A 9,763-nucleotide genomic window follows, 5' to 3' on the forward strand; every position below is an offset into this window, starting at 1 on the left:
TCAAAATATGTTTTCAAAACTATATTATATACATTTTCAAAAATTGTTTTTAAAACTATATATATTATAATTTTCAAAAATGTGTTTTCAAAACTATATATTATACTGTTTCAAAAAAGTATTTTCCAAACCATATATTATATGTTTTAAAATTTTTATATTATATGCTTTCATAAATCATTTTCTAAAAACTATTTATTATATGTTTTCAAAAATATTTTCAAAAATTATATTATATTATTATATATATATTAAATAAACCCCGGACCAAAAATGAGTGACTACAAAACTATATATAAAAACTATATAATTTATATTTATATTATTATATACTATATATAAACTATATGTATTAAGTATAAACTATATAGTTTATTAATATAATATGTAAGTATATATATAAACTATGTACATTAACTATATAAATTTTAATTATATTATTTTATACTATATATACACTATATATATTATGTATAAACTATATAGTTTATTAATATAAATTATATAGTTTATATATAAATTATATATAATTATATTTAAATATATTTATATATAAATTATATATGAATTATATTTAAATATATACTCTTATTATATATTATGTATAAATTATAGTTTAAATAGTTTAAATATAAAGTATATAAGTATATAATATAAAGTATAAAGTATAAGTATGTATGTATGTATATATATATATATATATAAAGTTTTAGTATAAAGTATATATATATAATAATATAAAGTAGAAGTATATTATATATATATATATATATATATATATATATATATATATATATAAATTATAATTATAAAGACTAAAGTATGTAAGAATATAATATAAAGTATATAAGTATATAATAGAAAATATATAAGTATTAAATATAAAATATATATATGTATATAATATATATTTATATGTATGTCTGTATATAATAATATAAAGTATATAAGTATATAATATAAAGTATGTAAGTATTTAATATAAGTATATATATATATATAAACTATAAAGAATATATATATATAGTATAAGTAAATATATAAACTATAAAGTATTTATATATATATATATACTTTATATTATATACATATATACCTTAGTCTTTATAATTACACTCTCTCTCTCTCTATATATATAATATACTTATACTTTATTGTTGAGTTAATCGAATGACGAAATTGGCCAAGAGGGGGGTGAATTGGCAATAAAAATTTTGTGGAAGCTTTTGCAGAAAATTGAAAGTAATTGCACAGCGATTTACAGTGGTTCGACTTTCTCAAACAAAGTCTACGTCCACTACCTTAGCTATCCACACTAAGGATTTTCCAACAAATTCACTAATTTGTTCTTTCTTTTGAGGCCAAAGAGATAACCTTACAATTCCCTCAAGAGTATACCCCAACTCTTGAGAACACTCTTTTCTCAAAGAGAAGATTACAAATTTGCAAACTTACAAGAAAACCTCACAAGGTAAGATGTTTGCACAATTCTAGAACAAAGAAAAGAACACTCAAAGATGAATACAACTGAGCACAAAAAGTGTTCTTGAAAGCAAAATGAATATTGAATGAAAATGGGCTTGAAATGCTCAAACTTGAGGTTTGATGCTTTCTCTTTGATTCTCTCTTGATTCTAGTTGCTTGATGTTTCTTGTTGTTGATCAATGGCTTCTAAGCTTGCTTAAATACACCTTGGATCACTTCTGAACGTTGGGGATAATTAGAGAAGATATTATAGCCGTTTTAGTGTGAAAACATTTAATAAACAGCTTGGACAGTGGAGGGAATCGGTTCCCTCTCATAGGGAATCGGTTCCCTAAGTGTAAAATTCAAATATTTCGACCGTTGAACAAGGGGGAATCGGTACCCCCTTGGGGGGAATCGGTTCCCTCCGAGCATTCTGGAAATCTCGGAGCCAAACCATTCAGGGGGGAATCGGTTCCTCCTATGGGGGGGAATCGGTTCCCTCTGAGTATTCTGGAATTTTTGGCTTTGAATTGGTTCGAATACTTTGTAAAATATTTTGAAATTGTTTTATGATTAAAACTTAATTTTACACTTAAGTAAGGATCAAAAATGATTTTTGAAATATTTGGAGTAATGTTTTGATATTCGAATAGTTATATCGAATATACTTAGAAAATTATTTGGAAAATCTTAAAATTCATTAACTTAATTTTTATATCGAAATCTTAAAATGTTTCAACAATCTCCCCCTTTTTGATATAACAAAACATTTTAAGATTTTTGAAATCAAGTTTTGAAATTACTCCCCCTTACTTTAACACTTCTTCAATTTATCATGTAAAACATTAAACACTTATTCTTCTCCCCCTTTTTGTTAAATCAAAAAGACAATGTAAAACAAGGTTTTGAAAATCATTTCGCCAATTGATTTATTAATTATAAGCTTAAGCTGCTAAGATCACAATCAAAAGAGAGGTTAGCCATTAGTTTCATAAATCAATATTCATAAATAATGTGATATGGCAAAATTGGTCATATTGCTAATGATAATGTAAATAATGCAGAAATGTATAAAACACACCAAACATATAAGTTCACACCATTCATATATCCAAAATCCACAAAATCAAACAAATCAAAATGTTGAAACAATATTCATTTTGTTCAAAGTTTTAAAGCTAAACATAAAATCAAGCATCCGGGTCGGTAGGAGAAAAACGGGCTCGCATAGCGGCCATCTCGTGTGTGAGTTCATTGATACGAGCGTTGGTTGATTCATTGTTTGCACGCATCTCCCGAAGAATCTCTAATTGTTGAGCTCCCATTGTGGATAAATGAGACTCTATAGAGGAAAAGCGCGAGTCCATGGTAGCGTATCGGAAATCGAATGTCTCCATAAAGGATTGAAAATATGGAGGCATTTGATGCGTTTGTTGAGCTTGCTCCTCGGGCTGCTCTTCGGGTTGTTCAGGTTCTTCTTCAGCTTCATCAATATCCCTCATTAATTGTTCAAACTCGGGATCTTCGTCAGCCTCGGGTGGAGCTTGTGAAGAACTAGCTCCCGGAGTAGAAGAACGAACCCATTCACCGGTTTCTTTGTCCTTTACCCATCCGCTCTCGTTAAGGAAAGAAGATTTATTTGTTTCTTAGAGGAAAAACGGCATCTAGACCGACTCTAAGCCCAGCTTTGGAAAACAGATTACTCAAAAGCAACCGTAAACTAGAGATGAACAGTGTTTCTTGTTAGGAACAAGATTTACGGTTTCAACAATTTTAGCAAAAATAATCTGAGGTAGGTTAATTTTAATACGGTTTTCGAAACAATGTAACCACCAAAGATCCAAAGCTCTAAGAGTAGAATAACGACCTCCGGATGGTCGAAACCACCAAGAAATCATTAGATGAAGAAAACGCTCATGTAGGTCTAAGACACTCGCACTATCTCTTCTTTTATAACGAGAACCTAAGATTTGTTTTCATTCGAAATACCATCATTATCTAATCCAAAAGTATTGGCTATATGCCGGGTCAATATATAAGAATTGTCCTAGAAGGTAGGAACGAATTCCTATGGTTTCGGTTTCAGCTTGGTTTTTAACGCATACGGCATTAGAGTAGAATATACGAACAAGTTGATGGTAAACGATGGGTCAAGATCAAATAGTTTATCAAATTTCCATTCTTGTAAAATGGGAAGATATTTAAAATTGATAGCTAACATAGCTTGACGAGAAGGAATACGTTCTTCCCGGATTTTGTAAGAATCGAAATACTGATAATACCAATATCGGTGATTTCTAGACCCAGGATGATTGAAACACGAATTTTGGATAGTCAAGTTAGGATCAGTGGGATTGGGATTAGAAATTGGAATAGAATGAGGATTTGGAGGTGGATTTGGTTGACGACTGGAACGACTAGATGAAGACCTAGGAGTTTAGGATTTGACATGGTGAAGGAAATCGGAATAGATATAATAACCTGCAATTTTAAAACAAGTGTATGCAATTCAATTAATCCCAAAACTCAAATGAGTCCTCAATATTTCAAGATTCTCTAAATTAATCCTAATGGGCAAAGTTTTTGAAAAGCTTTTGAAAAATATGGTTTTGAGAAACAATATGTATAGTTTTTCATAACAACAATATAATTTGATCAAAACACAATTATAACAATTTTTTTTTTTTTATTTCGAAAATTTTAAAAATTTGAAAAATTCTTGTGTTTTTGATGAAATTAGTTGTAACATCTTGTTTCTAATCACTAAATCAATGCCCGATCACTATTTCAACCTAGAACTAATTGAAACTAATCCTATGTTCAAAATAATGAAATAAAGAGTTTAGAAAAGTTTACCTTGAAATATGAAGATTGAGGGGATTTAGATGTTGTTTGCACGATTTTAATGATTCCAACAGGTTTGGAAGATGATTTATGAAGCAAATTCCGATTATATCGTTGATTTGAAGCAAAAATGGAGATTTGAGGGGTTTAGAGGGTGAGAACGGCGGAGAGAGAGAGGAAGAGGTTTTTGAGAGTTTGGGGGTGATTCTGCCCGATTTTAGCAGAACCCCAGGGGGGTATCGATTCCCCTGTGGGGGGAATCGGTTCCCCTTCAAAGGGGGAATCGGTTCCCTCATGGGGGATCGATTCCCTCTGCACCAAAATGCTAAAATCCGATTTTTTAAGCACAAAATGCTAAATTAATCTTTTCTAGTGGTATTGGAACTCATATCAAACATTAATTATGTTAATAATTAAATTAGTCTTTAATTGTTTTGAACATAAAAATTAATTTTCATTAAGAATCACAAACCCCCTAACTAATAGCAAGAATGCAATCAAAAATTATTATTATAAGCATTTTTCAAGATTTATTAAAAGTGCTACAATTATTTTAACACTAAGTGAAGATAGGTTGGTCAACCTAATTCTCTCCTAAGTGTCCAAAATCTTTCCTTGTCTAAGGGTTTTGTAAAGTATCCGCTAATTGGTGCAAAGTATCAACAAATTCTAGAACTACATCTTCCTTAGTGACATGGTCTCTAATGAAGTGATGTCTTATTTCAATGTGCTTAGTTCTAGAGTGTTGGATGGGATTTTTAGTGAGACAAATAGCACTAGTATTGTCACACTTGATAGGAATGGTACCTACTTCAATTCCATAATCAAAAAGTTGTTGTTTCATCCATAAAACTTGTGCACAGCAACTACCGGCTGAAATGTATTCTGCTTCAGTGGTAGATAATGCAACACAATTTTGTTTCTTTGAAAACCAAGAATCAACATATTTCCAAGGAATTGACAAGTACCGGAGGTGCTTTTCCTATCTAATTTGCATCCTCCATAATCCGCATCAGAAAAAGCATGCAAGCTAAAGCTAGAGTCTCTAGGATACCAAAGTCCTAAACTAGGAGTGTCCTTAAGGTATCTAAAGATTCTCTTAACAGCTAGTAAATGTGATTCCTTAGGACATGATTGAAATCTAGCACATAAGCAAACACTAAACATAATGTCCGGTCTACTTGCAGTTAGATAAAGCAAAGAGCCAATCATTGACCTATATAATTTAACATCTACACATTTACCTCCTTCATCCAAGTCAAGCTTTTTGAAGAGCTCATTGGAGTGTTATGAGGTTTCCCATTTTCCAGTCCAAACTTCTTGAGCATATCTTTGACGTACTTAGCTTGATTAATGAAGATGCCATCTTTTCTTTGCTTGATTTGGAGTCCCAAGAAAAATGAGAGCTCCCCCATCATGCTCATCTCAAACTCACTTTGCATTAGCTTAGAAAATTCTTGACAAAGAACATCATTAGTAGAACCAATATTATATCATCAACATAAATTTGAACTACTAATAAATCTTTACCTTTTCTCTTTAAAAAATGTAGTGTCAACCTTTCCTTTTAAAAAACCTTTTTCAATTAAAAAATTTGACAATCTTTCATACCAAGCTCTAGGAGCTTGTTTTAAACCATAAAGAGCTTTTGTCAATTTTAAAACATGATCCGGAAAATTTGAATCTTCAAAACCTGGAGGTTGTTCCACGTACACTTCTTCTTTTATAAAACCATTTAAAAATGCACTTTTAACATCCATTTGATATAATTTAAATTCATTGAAACATGCAAATGCTAATAACATTCTAATTGCTTCCATCCTAGCTACGGGAGCGTATGTTCATCATAGTCTATGCCTTCTTCTTGAGTATAGCCTTGAGCAACAAGTCTAGCCTTGTTCCTCACTATATTACCACTTTCATCAAGTTTATTTCTAAAAACCCATCTAGTACCTACAGTAGATTTCACTAGGCCTTTCAACTAATGTCCATACTTTACTTCTCTCAAATTGATTTAATTCTTCTTGCATAGCCATAATCCAATGTTCATCTTTTAATGCTTCTTTGATGTTCTTAGGCTCTATGCATGAAATAAAGCAATAATTACAGATATTTCTAGAGAAGATCGAGTAGTTACCCCTTTGATGGATCACCTATAATTTCACCATCTTTGACATAGTTGTACTCTCTTGGAAAAGATACTTCCCTTTCTTCAATGGTTGGATTCTCGAGGGGATCATGAGTTTCCTCATCTTTTGTTTCTTCCTTTGATGATGATTCTCCAACGTCATATCTAACGTCATTTGCTTGTACATACCTACATCATCATTAACAGAAGAATCCTTCCTCGGAAGGGGATTATCATCGAAAACAACATGTATAGACTCTTCTACAACTAAAGTTCTTTATTAAATACACGATAAGCTTTAGAGTTTAAGGAATAACCCAGAAAAATTCCTTCATCACTTTTAGCATCAAATTTACCAAGATTTTCTTTACCGTTGTTTAAAACAAAACATTTACATCCAAAAGGATGAAAATAGCTAATGTTAGGCTTTTTATTTTTGAGAATTTCATGGAGTTTTCTTTAAAATTGGCCTAATCATTACTCGATTTATAACATAACAAGCGGTATTTGTGGCTTCCACCCAAAAATATTTTGGCAAATTATTTTCACAAAGCAGGTTCTAGCCATTTCTTCTAAAGTTCGATTTTTCCTCTCAACAACTCCATTTTGTTGAGGGTTCTAGGTGCTGAAAAATTGTGGCTAATACCATTAGAATTACAAAACTCATAAATCCAAGATTTTCAAATTCAGTTCCATGATCACTTCTAACACTAGTGATAGAGTATCCTTTTTCATTTTGGATTATTTTTGAAAATGTGATGAATTTTCTAATGCTTCATCTTTAGTACTTAAGAATAGAACCCAAGTGTATCTAGAATAGTCATCTACCAAGACAAATGCATATTGTTTTCCTCCCAAGCTAGTAGTTCTAGTTGGCCCAAAAAGATCTAAATGGATCAATTGTAATACTCTACTAGTTGATACATCATTAATAGATTTAAAAGAAACTCGTTTTTGTTTTCCTTTAGCACAAGCATCACAGATTTTATCATTATCAAATTTAAGCTTAGGCAACCCCTCGAACTAAATCACCTTGAATTAGCCGTTGCAGAACACTCATACTAGCATGACCTAGTCTCCTATCCATAACCAACTATCATGCTCATCCTTAGCAACTAGGCATAAATTAGTCATATCAATAGAATCTAAATGCACCATGTAAATGTTTCCTATTCTATGACAATAAGCATAATCCGATTAGATGCAATGTCAATGACTTTACAACCATTAATTTCAAATAAGACATTGAATCCTTTATCGCATAATTGACTAATACTCAAAGATTATGCTTTAATCCATTCACATATAAACATTTTTAATTTGTATGGAAGAGGTATTACCTATTGTACCAATACCTTCAATGTGACCTTTTGAATTGTCTCCAAAAGTCACTTCTCCTCCATTTTTGGCGTTAAGCTCAATGAACCGGCTTTGTCTCCGGTCATATGTCTTGAGCATCCACTATCAAGGTACCATGAGTTTGAATTTGTTTCCCGTGCCTTGTAGCAATGCTCCTTTCCCTACAAACATAGATTAATTTTTGATTTTTGGTACCCAAATTCTTTTGGGTCCATATTCATAGTTTCCAAAATCCTAGTCCCTTAGGTATCCATTTTGTAGGACATCTTTATCTTTAGTAGTAATGAGTCCTTTAGGAACCCATATACTTCTAATATTTTACCATTTAAGGTTCGTTGAGGATTTCTATGATTGTAGTTTCTAAAATCTTTTCTAACAAGTTGGATTTTGAATTTTCTCCTTTTTCAAAACGTTTTGTTCCAACTTTTTCAAAAGAGATTTTAAGATCATCAATTTTCTTTTGATGATCATTGACCTTTGAAAGTAAATTTTGCAAATCTAAATTTTTCTTTTCAAACTCTTCTAGTTTGATTTGCAAATCTTTAATTTTACTTTCAAGATCATTGTTGGTTTTGGATATGAGTTTATTTTCATTTTTCAATTTTGAAACATCATTTTTATATTTTAAAAATAATTTCTCATAATCCGAAGCCAACCCATTATATTCCTCTAATAGCTCATCATAAGATAAATCATCAAATCAGATGAGTTAGAGGTTACCTTAGAATCTTCCCCGAATGCCATCAAGCACAAGTTTGCTACTTCTTGTCCTCTTCATCGGAACCTTCTTCATCGCTCCATGTAGCCACATGAGCCTTGTGCTTATTCTTGATTGACCCTTTTTCTTCAATTGTGGGCAATCATATTTGACATGCCCCGGCTTTTTGCATTCATAGCAAATGATTGGGTCCTTCTCTTTTGGTTCATTTTTGAGGCCTTCGTTTCGTTTGAATTTTCTTCCTTGGTAAGGTCTCATCATTTTTCTGAACCGTTTGGCAAACAATGCCATTTCCTCGTCATCATCATCATTAGAATCACTCTCATCTTTTGTGGATTTGAGAGCAACTCCAATGTTTTTCTTCTTCTCCTTCTCCTTTGGTGTCTCTTCAACTTTATCAAGGTCCCCTCATCTTCAAGCATCATCTCATGAGTGAGGAGTGAACCGATAAGTTCTTCAAGAGTTAAGGACGATGTCCTTAGACTCGATGATTGCCGTCTTCTTTGATTGCCATGATTTTGGGAGGGAGTAGACTAACTTCCTCACAAGCTTTCATTTGAGATGATCTCTCCATATGATTTGAGACCATTGACAATCGTTGAAAATCTATCCGTCATAGCTTGATGTCTTCATTTGGTTTCATCCTGAAATTTTCATAGCTATGCGTTAGAATACTATTTTTGATTTCTTTACCTCATCTGTACCTTCATGTGTGACTTGAAGTTTGTCCCATATTTCTTTGGCGGTTGTACACGATGAAACTCTTCCATATTCATCTGGTCCAAGAGCACAAAAAATAATATGGATGGCTTTGGAGTTGAGCTGGAACATTCTTGTCTCTCCTTCACTCCACAACCTTGGATGAGTGAGAGGTTTGATGTCCTCTTCTACAGCATTCCATGCTCCCATCACTTGCTTGAATGAAGTACATCATTCTATTCTTCCAATAGGCATAGTTAGCTCCATTGAAGAAAGGAGGCTTGTTGACGGGCATCGAATCAAGACCGGAGTCGAAGTTTGAAGTGGAGGCCATTGATGACTTTGTAATCGATGTAACTCTTCCCGGATCGACTCAAGGCGATAAACCTTCAAATGAGTTAGGCTCTGATGCCAATTGTTGAGTTAATCGAATGACGAAAATTGGCCAAGAGGGGGGTGAATTGGCAATAAAAATTTTGTGGAAGCTTTTGCAGAAAATTGAAAGTAATTGCACAGCGATTTACAGTGGTTCGACTTTCTCAAACAAA

This window comes from Hibiscus syriacus, unplaced genomic scaffold (assembly GCF_006381635.1).
Source record: "Hibiscus syriacus cultivar Baekdansim isolate YM2019G1 unplaced genomic scaffold, ASM638163v2 tig00003041_pilon, whole genome shotgun sequence".
Classification (NCBI taxonomy): Eukaryota; Viridiplantae; Streptophyta; class Magnoliopsida; order Malvales; family Malvaceae; genus Hibiscus; species Hibiscus syriacus.